The 13,953-nt window shown below is 34.9% G+C and overlaps 1 long non-coding RNA gene across 1 annotated transcript; it reads right to left on the bottom strand.

The window, feature by feature from the left end:
• Positions 1–513: 513 nt before the first annotated feature.
• On the bottom strand, positions 514–5,036 carry LOC131195835 (uncharacterized). Its single transcript, XR_009154556.1, has 3 exons — positions 4,926–5,036; positions 4,252–4,322; positions 514–2,722 (listed from the first exon to the last, which is right to left on the bottom strand). It is a non-coding gene; the product is annotated as an uncharacterized LOC131195835 (long non-coding RNA).
• Between the last annotated feature and the right edge of the window lie 8,917 nt (positions 5,037–13,953).

The following is a 13,953-nucleotide window of genomic DNA, read 5'->3' as shown; positions in this document are numbered from 1 at the left end:
TGTTCATCCCAAACTGCATAGCTAAAAATTGTAATATGAATTTTCTCTAATATATACTTCCCAGATTAGTCTGCAGATCGTTACATAGTTATCTAGCGACTTCCTCACTTTTCAAAGTCCAGATACAGTTCTCAGAACAAAAGCATACTAAATCTGGAAATAAAATACATTTTGAAACTTATTTATTTTATTTTATTTATTTTATTTAATCATATTTATATATATGTATATATATATAATATATATATATATAATATATATATATATATATATATTATATATATATATTTATATATAAACTTATATTTAACAAAAGTATTTAAATGCAAATATTAATGTAAACATTTAAAATAGCATACATTGTTGTTGTTAGATGCAAGTTGTGTCCAACCCATTGTGACCCCACAGACAACGTTCCTCCAGGCCTTCCTGTCCTCTACCATCCTCTGGAGTCCATTTAAGCTACACCGACTGCTTCAGTGACTTCATCCAGCCACCTTGTTCTCTGTTGTCCCCTTCTTCTTTTGCCCTCAATTGTTCCCAGCATTAGGCTCTTCTCTAATGAGTCCTTCCTTTTCATTAGATGGCCAAAGTATTTGAATTTCATCTTCAGGACCTGGCCTTCTAAAGAGCAATCAGTGTTGATCTCCTCTAGGACTGACTGGTTTGATCGCCTTGCAGTCCAAGGGACTGATAGGAGTCTTCTCCAGCACCATAGTTCAAAGACCTCAATTCTTTGTCACTCAGCCTTTCTTATGGTCCAACTTTCACAGCCATACATTGCAGCTGGGAAAACCATAGCCTTGACTATACTTAGCATACATTAGAGGTCAGCAAACATACTGTATTAGGAGCAGAAAACAACTATCTGATTTCATGTAGTGTAGATGATGTCTCAGATCTTATCTTCAGTTATATAGCTATAGATGTACAGTAGATATAGGTATAGATAATCCTAACTTATTTTTTAAAACATTTATAGTAGTATATTAATAGATTGGTGAAAAGCACTAAAAGTATCACCTGTAAGGAGTGTTCCAGAGCTTCATATCTTTGAAAGTATATTTGTTTCTTCACCCAAACTTGGTCATATATTCAGACCAATTTGGTTGCGTGCAAACAATCTAGCTTTCTATTTGTTTAAGTGGCTATAAATTCAAATTGATCAGGACTTAGTGAAAATTAGAACACTCTGTATGAAATGCAACCAATGAGATTGTGATTCCAGCAGGCTCTAACTCATGTTAAAAGCCCACAGGAATGTTTCAGATTGTTTAGTGTGTTCTTTTAAATGGTATATTACTTCATAGTGTCAATACCAGAAAGACTATTGATTTAGTTCACATTGTTTGCTTTCTTTTTTTTTAATTCATCATTTTAAAATATTAAAAATAGCAATTTCTTAATATATTGCATTCTTGAGTTCTCCTTCATTATTATTGTCTATGAATCTACCTGACAGTTTTTAATATTTTTAGTGCCAGACGCAAAACTCATATAATGGTCACAGTCACTAGCATAATATAATCATATAATGTCTATATGTGACTGCTTCATTCATTCATTCATAATATAAAAGGATGTAAATTCTTTTCTAACAATTGCATCTTTCAAAAATCTGTAGTTGTAGTAGAAACAAAATTAGTTTTATAAAGAGTACACAAATATAATTTTATACATACTATAGAAATTGATACATGTTACTTTCCTATACTCTTGTTTTCTCTTAAACAGAATCTTTAAGCAGAGTCAGAGGTACGAACAGTTCAATGGGGAGACCTGTTTGAAACAAATTGCATGTGAGTGCAAGCAGAATGCTAGGAAGAATAGAGATGTGAGACGGAAGTAAAGAGGATAGACCTGCAAGCCCAGCCTGGCATATGTTACTATCTGTGGACATGAAAATGCTTTTCAATTAGTAAGCATCTAAATTAGGCCTATAAACTGTATTAGAGGAATTAAATAATCAGGTCCACATGTGTGTGATAAGCACTGCCAACAAGGTTTTAGAGAGAGAAGAGAAAAGGAACAGTTAGTAATGCATCAAAGAGTGGGCTGGAAGTCAGCCACGTTAGTATCAAAGAGTGCCATATGTCAGGGGAGTTTCATCTCTATAATAGAAACTTGTGATTTAAGGGCATTCTTCATAAAATTATCAAACATTTACACTCCATATATTTACTCTATAATGGTGGCATCTTACTACCTTCCTTTAAGTATTCTTCTATTCCTTTTATGCCTATGACACATAATGAACAGCAAGGGTATGCAAACATGTATCATGGCTAAAAGCTATTACACTGCACTAGACAATCTTAAACTAATCCACAATTCCTGGAAATAAAAACAATTGGTTTGGAAGACATTTACTCTGGGAATTGTCAGTAAAAAAAAATTCACATCTTCCTAGGAGCATTTCCATTCCCAATTACTTCTGGTTTATAGCAGTCGCTGATGCTACAGTTCAAGTTGCCACTAAGAAAAATATTACAAGGAAATGTGGATCCGGGAGCATCAGATGCAGCAATGGCAGCAGTCTTGAGAGAATCAAATCAAATCAATAACTTTAGTGAAAGAAGATTCTGCATGACAATAGTATACCGAACAAAATGCAGCATGTTACACAAGGTCATGATGAAAAGCTGTCATACTTGTTTCTTCTAGGTCTGTAGGATGAGTCCCAGTGGACCAAAGATTGTAGAATGGATCCATAAATGCAAAGCTAGAAAATATGAAGAGTGAAAAGGCATCATTCATGATCCAGAGGAATCGTCTATTCTGTTCAAGTATGGTTCAAAAAGGGTGAAAGAAGGCCTATGTATTCTGCTGAATAGATTGAATAGGGTTAAGATAATGGTTCTGGCAAGATCTTTATTGAAACTTGCCTGCTTGCTTGACCTTAAGTTCATTTGTGAAAGAACTGGCTTGTTATAATTGAAGACAAGTTTACATTCATCTATTGAGAAGAAACCCATCACTTACCTCTTTTATTATTAGTCCACATTGTTCATTGATCAGATGAGAATCAAAATGGAATAACAAAAAAAATTGTTTGTCTTATTTTGCTTCATGCATGGATTCTACTTTAGAGAAACCTCTTCAGCATGACTTAGGCAGATTGAAGGAATTGTGTGTCCAAGGACAGCTATTGCAGAAAAAACAATTACTACTAACTTCCCTTCCATTGAGGACCTGTATACTGCATGAGTCAAAAAGAGGGCTATGAAAATATTTACAGACCCCTCACATCCTGGACATAAACTGTTTCAACTCCTACCCTCAAAATAATGCTATAGAGCACTGCACACCAGAACAACCAGACACAAGAACAGTTTTTTCCTGAACGCCATCTCTCTGCTAAACAAATAAGTCCCTCAACACTGTCAAACTAGTTACTAAGTCTGCATTACTATTAGTCTTCTCATTATTACTATCATCCATCTCCTTTCACTTATGACTGTATGACCGTAACCTTGTTACTTTTATCCTTAAGATTTATATTGACTATTTTCTAACAGGATTTGATTGATTATTTGTTCCCTATGACTAAGTGTTGTACCTAATGATTCTTGATGAATGCATCTTTTCTTTTATGAACACCAAGAGCATATGCACACACAAAAATTCCTTGTGTGTCCAATCACACTTGGCCAATAAAAGAATTCTATTCTATTCGTGAACAATCTTTTAAGATAAATTATAGATTAGCAAGGAATGTTGTTTGATTTGTCATTCCATGCTCCAAACTTTTGAGCGGTCATATGACTTCTCCCCTAGGTTTTGAAAATATGTATATCTATATCCAACAATATCAATCTGGAAGTTATTTGCTCAACAGCAGTAACCTGACAAATTTGAAGAACTTTCTAGGTGTTGCAATTAATGCCTTGAAATATCCTGTGTAAGTCCCCAGAACCCAAAGTGCTCATAGGATTTCAGGGATTTAAAATAATAGCACAACTCTAACTGCATATTAATATTTAATTTGGCATTTTAAGTGCACCTAATAATAGATCATAATACTGCAGACAGAGCTCTAATTTGCACATTTCTGAAGGATTTGAGTGTTTCCACTATGATTTCCTGTGGAAAAAGGGGGAATATGAAAGTGAGGGGAACCATTTTTTTCATGATGAATACTAAAAATTAATGTCTGTCTTGCTGTCTCATATCATCTTGTGCTTTGGCAGCTCTCAGCTATGTGACAGATGCACAAACTAACACATTTGTACATTGTAAAGCTTTACCAACCTTTCCTGAATTCTTCATTTGGTAGTTCCAGACATGCTTTTTGCTGGACAAGAAGAAAGTATCTGCTACTGCTAAATTTCAAAGTTAAGAAGAAATTGTTTCAAGCTCTGAGACATATGCTACACATACAATATATATACCATGATTAACAAGAAACAATTACTAATTTTATATTTATAAAATATAAAAATATATTTATAATATATAAAGATATTATAAAGATACAGCCACAGTATATATATCATAAAGGTAAAGGTTCCCCTCGCACATACGTGCTAGTCGTTCCCGACTCTAGAAGGCGGTGCTCATCTCCCTTTCAAAGCCAAAGAGCCAGTGCTGTCCGAAGCCATCTCCACGGTCATGTGGCCGGCATGACTCAATCACAAAGGCGCATGGAACACTGTTACCTTCCCACCAAAGGTGGTCTCTATTTTTCTACTTGCATTTTTTATGTGCTTTTGAACTGCTAGATTGGCAGAAGCTGGGATAAGTAACGGGAGCTCACCCCGTTACATGGCACTAGGGATTCAAACCGCTGAACTGCCGACCTTTTGATCGACAAGCTCAGCATCTTACCCACTAAGCCACGCATCCCCATATCATAGTTCCAGTCATTTGGATGCCTCTCTTGTTTTGTAACATATAAACAATTAATTCAATTTCTTTCTACTGACCACTACATGGTTGATTTTATATTGGATGTAATTTTGAATGGCCTTTTCTTTCTTCTCCTTCTTTCCTTCCTTCCTTCCTTCCTTCCTTCCTTTCTTTTTCTTTCTTTCTTTCTTTACCAGAATATGTTATATAATGATGTTGCCTACCTAAGTAGCCAAACACAAAAGGCAACTTATTAGCAAAAAGACAAATTGCTCTCCAAGTTTGCAGTAAGAGACTGTATTTGTCAGGAAATTCCAACAGCCCTTCCCCACCACATTTATTTACAAGACAACTGCTTTATAATCCATTTAAACTAAGATACTTGCCACTAGGTGGCTATTTGTGATCTGATCATTTTACCATTTTAATTACATTTTTAATATCCTGGGTGCATAAACAAGGATAAATTACAAATGTGGGCACAATCTAGCCGCTAGCTCAGGAACATTCGGTAATAACATTGGCTTTTGTTTGTGCTTCCTCTTAATTAGATTCTGAAATCTAGGCTTTTATCAATCAATAATTTCAGTTTCAGAAATGCCTTTTGATCTTATATTTCATGTTTGTTTTCGGAAAATGATCAGGAGAACAAAGCTTATAATTTATGCAGAAATAAGCTTTCTGCAGAGTTACAGACACATTCCATAGTATCAACAGAATAGAGGAAAACTGCAGTCTAAGCTTGACACAGGTCTAATTAGCATGCAGATACATCACCTCATTGGCAATTCAAATAGCTTTTATATATATATAATGTACCTCAAATTGTGCAACTCACACTGTATTTGATTTCTAAAGCCCCCTGGGCATCCCATAATGTTTCTCTTCATCCCTGGTATGAAGCAGTTATTGAACAATCTGCTCTGATTCTAGCTATCTTTTTGGGGGTGGGGGTGAAAACACACACCCCTAAACCTTATAACCCAGGACCAGCTTCTCTTCCCTATTTGCCTTCTGCAAAATCTTGCTTGCATGCCACACTATTGAGATTGAACAATTATAGGTTACCTTGTAAGTTTCCTGCTGCCACTGAGGCTGATCCAAAGAAGGATTTGTTCTTGTGACACTCACCTTTCTTTCTTTCTTTCTTTCTTTTTTAAAAAAAAAGGGGGGGAGGATATCTCTGAGCACATATTAATATGCAGCACATATCCATATCTCTGAATGCCAGCCTTCCATTCGTCATTAAACAAAATGTCTGGATTGCAGTGATTGTTTTCTCCTTCATATACAGACACACTTTCTTGCTCACTTTCATTTACCTTCCTTCCTTCCTTCCTTCCTTCCTTCCTTCCTTCCTTCCTTCCTTCCTTCCTTCCTTCCTCCCTTTCTTCCCATGCATACAAACATTTACGCTTGCCTTAAACAAAGCATCACATTGTTCTCCTGACTGGGGCGTCCCAAGTTCCATGCAGATTGCACAATGTACAAGCAGAGTCCTGCCAACGTCAGGGCCCTTCTCCCTCTCTCTCTCTCTCTCTCTCTCTCTCTCTTCTCCTCCTCCTCCTCTCTCTCTCTCTCCCTCCCTCCCTCTCTCTCTCCCCTTTCTTTTCTTTTCTTCTTTTTCTTTGCCAAGCAGCAACAAGTGGCAGAATCAATGGTGTACAGTTATTCAGCAATGTAATTCATTTCAGTGGCTTTGGCATCTTGCCAGATCCGCCATCTGTCTCTTGCTCTCTCTCTCTCTCTCTCTCTCTCTGTCTCTGTCTGTCTCTCCCTTGAATTTGTCCTACATTTTGTAACATTACGTGCTTGCCATCCTTATTCTGTGCCAGAGATAACGCACGGCTCTTAAACAACCCCCCCCCCCAGAATTCTCGTGTGGAGTTCTCGGAGTTCGGTGCCAGTTTGGATGCTCCAGTTCAGTGCCAAGAGAAGAAAAGAGTAAGCCAGAAACAAAGGAATAACTGCAGGGGTGGAAATGGTGCTCCCATACATCCAGTTGCTATTGCCTCGTAGGATTTATTATCATTATTATTATTGATATTATTTAAAGCACTGAGATGGATCCGTCGCACAAAGGAACTTTTTCCAGCTTCGTTAGTGTGATCTTCATTTTCTTCATTGGTTGCTGGCACCCCATGCCACTGCAGAGCTTTGTTGGATCTCTGCAGATCCCTGCCACCAAACAACCTCCTGCATCGAAAATGGGATGACTACGCCTGGATCTTATGCGTGCTTGCTGTTTGAAGCTGCAGAAAAGTGAATAATCAATTAAGTATTGATTTCTTGTAAGATTTGTAAATTTCAAAGGCAAGACAAAGAGGATGGCTTAAGGAAAGCACTGCAGGGACTTGGCGTAAATTAGACAACTAACAGCAGTGCAGAATAAAATAACACCTCAACTGAATATTTCCTTGGAAGAATTAGCACTAGCTATTGGAAGACGATGGTGGATTTAATCAAGACAGCAGGCATGCTTGAGTTTTAAACCGTGAAACCTGAGAGAGGAACTAATTATATCCATCTTCTCCCACCCCCCCTTATATGGAGCTAATTTGACTGAATGGATGCAAATGTGTTTTATTTATGGATGAAGAAGCAAGCCCTACAGCATGGACTTTAGGATCATTGCATATGCTAAGCATGACAGCATCTTTTAAAATTAAAAGCTAGAATATTTTGTGTATACGGAGAAGGTATTTATGTGTAGAACAAAAGGTAACGTGTTCATCCAAACAATGTTTAGCATTTACAGGTTAATGATGATTTCTGCAATGCCTTTCTTTTCTTCGTTTAACATTGCTTGACTTTTTGCATGCAAGAAGATCTAGTAATCAATAAATGTGTGATTTAAATTACTAGGATGTTCAGTGTGTTGTTTTAATTGTCCCTAAGTTTCTGAATTTGTTTCTTAGTTATTCAATAATATTGTACGGGGAAGGGAAGAGAGATGTTTAGTTGCTGATGTTGATGTTAATAACAATAATAATGTGCAATCTTCTGTTAAGATAATTATAATGATATAGTTCTACATTTAGTAAAGAAACCAAAATTGTTCTGGCATTGTGGCACTGATATTTACAATGGGCACAATACTAGGAATTCAGTAAAAGGGGTTTGTTGCATTTTGCCTATGAAGAATGTTGCTGATCGATTAACTCCTTCTCTTCTGAGAGCAGAAAACAATGTACTTTATATAATGCACTGCTAGAAACATTGCCATTTATGCATAATCATCTTGAAAGTCTTAGCCTAATTTCTTACCATTTATACTTGTTCTCTTATTCTTTTTGCATCCACTTTATGTTCCCCATCTTTGCCATCCTTTTCTTTTTCATATTTGTTGTCTTACATGCTACATTCCCTGAGCAACCACAGGAACCAAGTTACATTAAGCTTCAACACAAAGACGATGTAAGAATAATGAATCCTCATTTGCATCCACATTTGTATTCAGATTTGCCAGGCTATAAACTTGGCAGATCAAGCGGAATATTAAGTAGAAGTTCCCCTTGTAAATGGCGTGCCTTGCAATTGCTGAGTCGCTCTCTCCATTTTTGTGTGATGTCAGTGTCTATGTGTGTCTGTGATGGCAGGTAGAATCCTCAATAACTGGAATATATTGGACCTCTTACTGTTTCCAATGTGATGTCAGCATTTTAGCTCGAGCATGTGACTGGAGCATTAACTCTATCGTCTAGGGACCATGTGAAAGAATTCTTTAAGCAAACAGATAAACATGCTAGTAAAAACAAATTGAGTCCTTGTATCAACTGGAGATTTCATTTCAAAGCTTGGCTCAGAGAAAGGCCAAGGCAAAACATATATAATCACCCTTAAATCTATAATCACCCTTAAATGCTCTGTAATGTGATATATTATTTTATTAAGATAATCTGACACTCTTACTTGCATGCCATGGTGACTATGAGCTTCAGTCTCGATTAAAGGCCTTAGGCCTAATTTTGTTTTTAGAGCATTATTGATTTAGACACATGCCATATTTATATTCAGTGTCTAAGAGCGCAGTGTGGCCCTTATTCTTAGGAACTAGACAGTGAAAATTCCCCTGGAGGTGAAATTTGATATGCAAAAAATTATTGCAAATTATGATTATTGTTTAGAACTGTTTCCATCTGCTCAGAGGTTTTTGAGATAAATTGCCATTTTGAAAAATACCATACTTTTAAAAATAGTATTTCATTTGAACTTTGTAAAATAATTATCTTAGCAGGTTCCATATTTGAAAACATACCTATTAGGGGCAGAATCATACCTCAATTTTATTAAACTTTATATTATAATTTCTGATTTTCAAGGATTTACAGCGTAAGAAACTGAAGTCATAACCAGGTGACTAATAGCACCCTGATGGACTCAAAGTATAAATTGAATAATCTCATTTTGAGGCCAGTTCATAAAATGAATAGTTTTGGATCCATTTACCAATGAGAAGAAAAGAGGACAACCAGGGCCATTGACTCTGAACTTTTAATATGAAAAATATTACCTGCTCTCTGTTCATATGTGATAAAAGTATTGCTTATTTATCTAAAAATCCTGCATGATTTCCCCCCAGATATAATCAGATTAGTTAATAAAGAAATCTAGTTATCACCAATTATATAACTTGCTAACATCTGGGGAAAACTTTGACTTTAACAAAATATGTTTTAAATTCAAAGCGGAAATAACCTAGAACAGATTGCAAAACTCTGCTATTCAGATATATATTCCCAATGATAGCTTTCACATTTACTATACAAACATGGATTCTCAGAGGGCTTTCCCTCCCTTCCATCTCTTAAACAAATTAACTAATTAAGAGCAGAAGCAATAGTAATCATATTTTGCAAGAGACAGAAAAAATAAAACCTCTGAGAAAATGAACTGATATGAAAGTAACTTTTCCTAGGAGCATGTCCACATTTTGTCCAGTCTTTTATGGTTTTCTGGTTTTTGCCATACTATTTAAAGTGAATAATGTTTCTATATAATGGGTATGCAATACATTGCTGTAGGGTATGGATAATGGCAATTTTGAAGGTCACTGTTCTGCAATGAAAGAAAGTCCTAATGTTAGGCTGCCCACTATTTAATGCATAAGCGGGCATTACTGTTATGCCACTGAACGGACAGAAATATTACTAACCTTCTAGTTTCCAGCTTTCCATGTATTTTTCCATGAAAACTGCTTCTTAAACCAAATTATTGATATTAGTCATTAGTGGTTTCTGTAACCACACTAAAATTTCACTAAAACAGAGGTTTCTAAACTTTTGGTCATCACACCTCCTTTTAGTGCAACCTTAATGTGCTTACCTTTAAAAATCCAGGCATCAAAATGAATACAAATGAACAATAAAAACAATGCAATGAAACTTTGGGAACTATGGATTTATTGTAACAATGTACAATTTACAGGTTCTTCATACCTCCTGTGTCTGCACCTCATAGTTTACAAAACCCTGCCTAATGGTTTTATATTTTTTATTTTATTTTATTTATTATTTTATTTTATTTTTAAAAAGAATGCCTTTAATGTAGCTATAAAAACTTGAAATTCATTATTTGGTCCAGAGAAATAAAGTCCTTGTCCTTTATCTATACAAACCAGCCATGAATTTACTATATATTCATAGCCTAGCTATTATAAGAAATTCTAAATGTAACATCAGGTAACAGAGTAACAGAGTTGGAAGCGACCTTATAGGTCTCTAGTCCAAACCCCTGCTCAAACAGGAGACCCTACACCATTTCTGACAAATGGCAGTCCAATCTTTTCTTGAGTCTCAAGTGATGAAGCTCCACAAATTTTGAAGGCAATCTGTTCCATTGGTTGATTGTTCTCATTGTTGGAAAGTTCCTCCTCATTTCTAGGTTGAATCGCTCCTTGGTCAGTTTCCATCCATTATTCCTTGTCTGGCCTTCAGGTGCTTTGGAAAACAGCTTGACCCCTTCCTCTCTGTGGCAGCCCCTCAAATATTGGAAGATGGCTATCATGTCTCCCCTGGTCCTTCTCTTCACTAGACTAGCCATCCCAGTTCCTGCAACCGTTCTTCATATGTTTTAGCCTCCAATCCCCTAATCATCTTGGTTGCTCTCCTCTGCACTTTTTCTAGAGTCTCAACATCTTTTTTATAGTGTGATGACCAAAACTAGATGTAGTACTCTACAGTATGAAGTCCACGAATATGGAAACCCATAACATGGAGCCCACAATATGAAATGTACCACCATATCCCAGGGATTTTTACTACATGAAGCTGATAATATATAGAAAATGAGTAGTATATGTATCATAGCAGTTTATAAATACAGAGAGATACCATTCTCTTTTATTTGTAGTTTAGACACTATCCTTTAGGATGTTGAAGACCAGTTTTATGCATATTTCCTAATAATGCATTCCTACTGAATTCATAATGCTTTAGTCTATAGGTTTATGCCCACTTACTTGGGTATCCTAAGATAATTCACTGCAGCTTAGTTCTGGATAGACTTATTCATGTTTGCTAAGTAATTTTCAGTTCTTTATATATCAGATACTTTAAAAGTATCAGTTTGTTCATCTTTTTCCACTGTCATAATTTTGAATGAGAATAACCACACAATTGTGAAGGTGTGGTCAACTAACATTCAAAGAGAGATTGTGCAAATCAACCTGAGTAATTGCTATTTAGTTCCAACTATTTACTGAATACAAAGTTAGCTGCATTTAATTTCCACTGAAATTTTCTGGACTTAACTTAGCCATGTAGCCACCTTATATGTTGAGTTCAATGATTCATAAATTCATTTCATTTAGCTTGGTTCTATTTTCTTTCCTTCTGAATTACAGTATTTGAATTTGTACATTTTGGAAAGTGGTTTTTTTGCATCCAATAAAATACATTAGTAGTAGTTTTGAAAGATGGTGTGCTACAACTAGTAATAACAGACTTCATCATCAAAATAGTTGCTCTTTCACTCCCAAAATCTTCTACGTTGCTCTGGCAGTCTGGAAAATCAAAAGCAAGTTGCAAAGGACACTCAGAGTTTGTAGGAGCAAGAAGACAGAGAACAGATTCTTGGAAACAATTGCACTCAGGTCTCCTCATGAAATGTTGGGTGTCACTGTTGATTTTACTATTACAATTTAAAATTGAAATACAGATTATTTAAGAGGCAAAGTCTATGTATTTATTATAAACTTTATTAGAGTGTATAATAATCTTGAACAGTTGTGCTAGCAAAATAATAAAAGCCTAGGATTCTATAAGAATACGTATCATAAAATCAGATGCAGATACATATTTATCATGAATTTGTAGTTTATGATGAATCCAAAGTGGTTTCCATTTCATTCCAATCATGAATGTATTCAAAAATCTTAAAACGTTTACTAACTTAGGGCTGGTCTTGCTTTCAATTTCATTTTCTCATCCTTCAGTATTGACATTTTCTCTTGATCCATTTTGGGACAGGAGAAAATACAAAGACTAACTGAATTCTACATACCAGAACACTGAAAATACATTTGCTTTTCCATTTTGAGTCCTCAAAACATAGGACATTTGTGCTGCATATCAATGCACATTACAAAATTTGGGATTTGGACATTTGAAGAAATAATTGCACAATAGCTCTGCATGTGATAATTCCAGAGCATGGTTCAGTATACATTCAAAGTCACCCTTAAGTAATGCTATGTATGGCAAATAATGATGAGGAAGCATCTGTGATACATATACTTTCAGTTATATAAGAAACTAGGTATATGTAAGAATATGAAAATAGACAAATAACATAACAGTTTTAGTTCCAAGGTCTATCAGAAACCTTTGTTTTGAATGTGATATTTCATAGATGAAACCCCAAAGATATTTGTTTGATCTTCCATGCATAGACAATTCATCAAAAGTTGGAATGTATATGTAGATATGTATTACTCACTCCCCATAATATAAATCCAGAGTAGGTTACATATTCATAAACATTATATGTTCAATATAACATTTTAAATGTTTACATGTTAATTGATAACATTAATTAATCAATGTTTTTGTGAATTAGCTGTTAGTTAGGTATCTCATTTTGTATTAACTCTCCAGCTGATCTTTCCAATGTAAAGTATTCAGCATCAAACCACTAGAAGAACAGAATTACTAAGGAGTTTCACTCTTTCACACACTTTTGCTCTCTTTTATACACTTCTTTGCCTTATAAATAAAACAAATGGAAAGAGCCTTTTTTGTTATATGAAAGGAAAAGTTGAATGTAAAAACTAGAGAGGGATTAATTTGTCAAATGTGCGTAGGAAAGCATTTGGTAGAATTTTCATTCTAGAATATAAAAGGTGAATGTGAAAAATATTGCTGAAAAATATCTACTGCAGGTTAGCTTGATTAGAAAAAGCATATGATAAAGCGAATGCACCTGAATTATGTAATGTTTTGCATGAAATAGAAGTTTATTGCTGAATGTGATATGAGCAGTTTATTTACTTTTTTATTTATAAATCAAATTTCTATAGCTTGTACTCAAAGACACACACACAGACACACACACACACACACACACACACACACACAGAGAGAGAGAGAGAGAGAGAGAGAGAGAGAGAGAGAGAGAGAGAGACTGTAGGCAGCCTAAAAGAAGTTTTTAAAAAAGTTAATACATACTAAACAGTGATTGGCATTACCATTATTATTAAAAAAAAACTATGAGAAAAACTAAAAGAGAAGAAATATATTGGCAAGGAGATGTTAGCAGTAGTGGAGCCAATTCATTAATATACCATTCTCCTGGATTTCCTAGACCTGATGGCACAACTAGATTGTGATGGACCTTCAGAAAATGAAAAGGGTTGAAGTAATAAATATATATATTCTATAAGGTGTAGTAAAGCATTACTTGAATGCTTAGTAAATGGTTCAAAGGTAGAAAGTAAGAAAGGATTATGTAATACCTTCTTTGTTGTTCTTTGCATATATATATATATATATATATATATATATATATATATATATATATATATATATATATATATATATATACATACATACACACACACATACACATACATACATGCAAGATTAAATTATATTGTTATGGATATAT

Source organism: Ahaetulla prasina, chromosome 3 (genome assembly GCF_028640845.1).
Source record: "Ahaetulla prasina isolate Xishuangbanna chromosome 3, ASM2864084v1, whole genome shotgun sequence".
Lineage (NCBI taxonomy): Eukaryota > Metazoa > Chordata > Lepidosauria > Squamata > Colubridae > Ahaetulla > Ahaetulla prasina.
The sequence above is the reverse complement of the archived record's forward strand: the minus strand, read 5'-3'. Positions and strand labels throughout refer to the sequence as shown.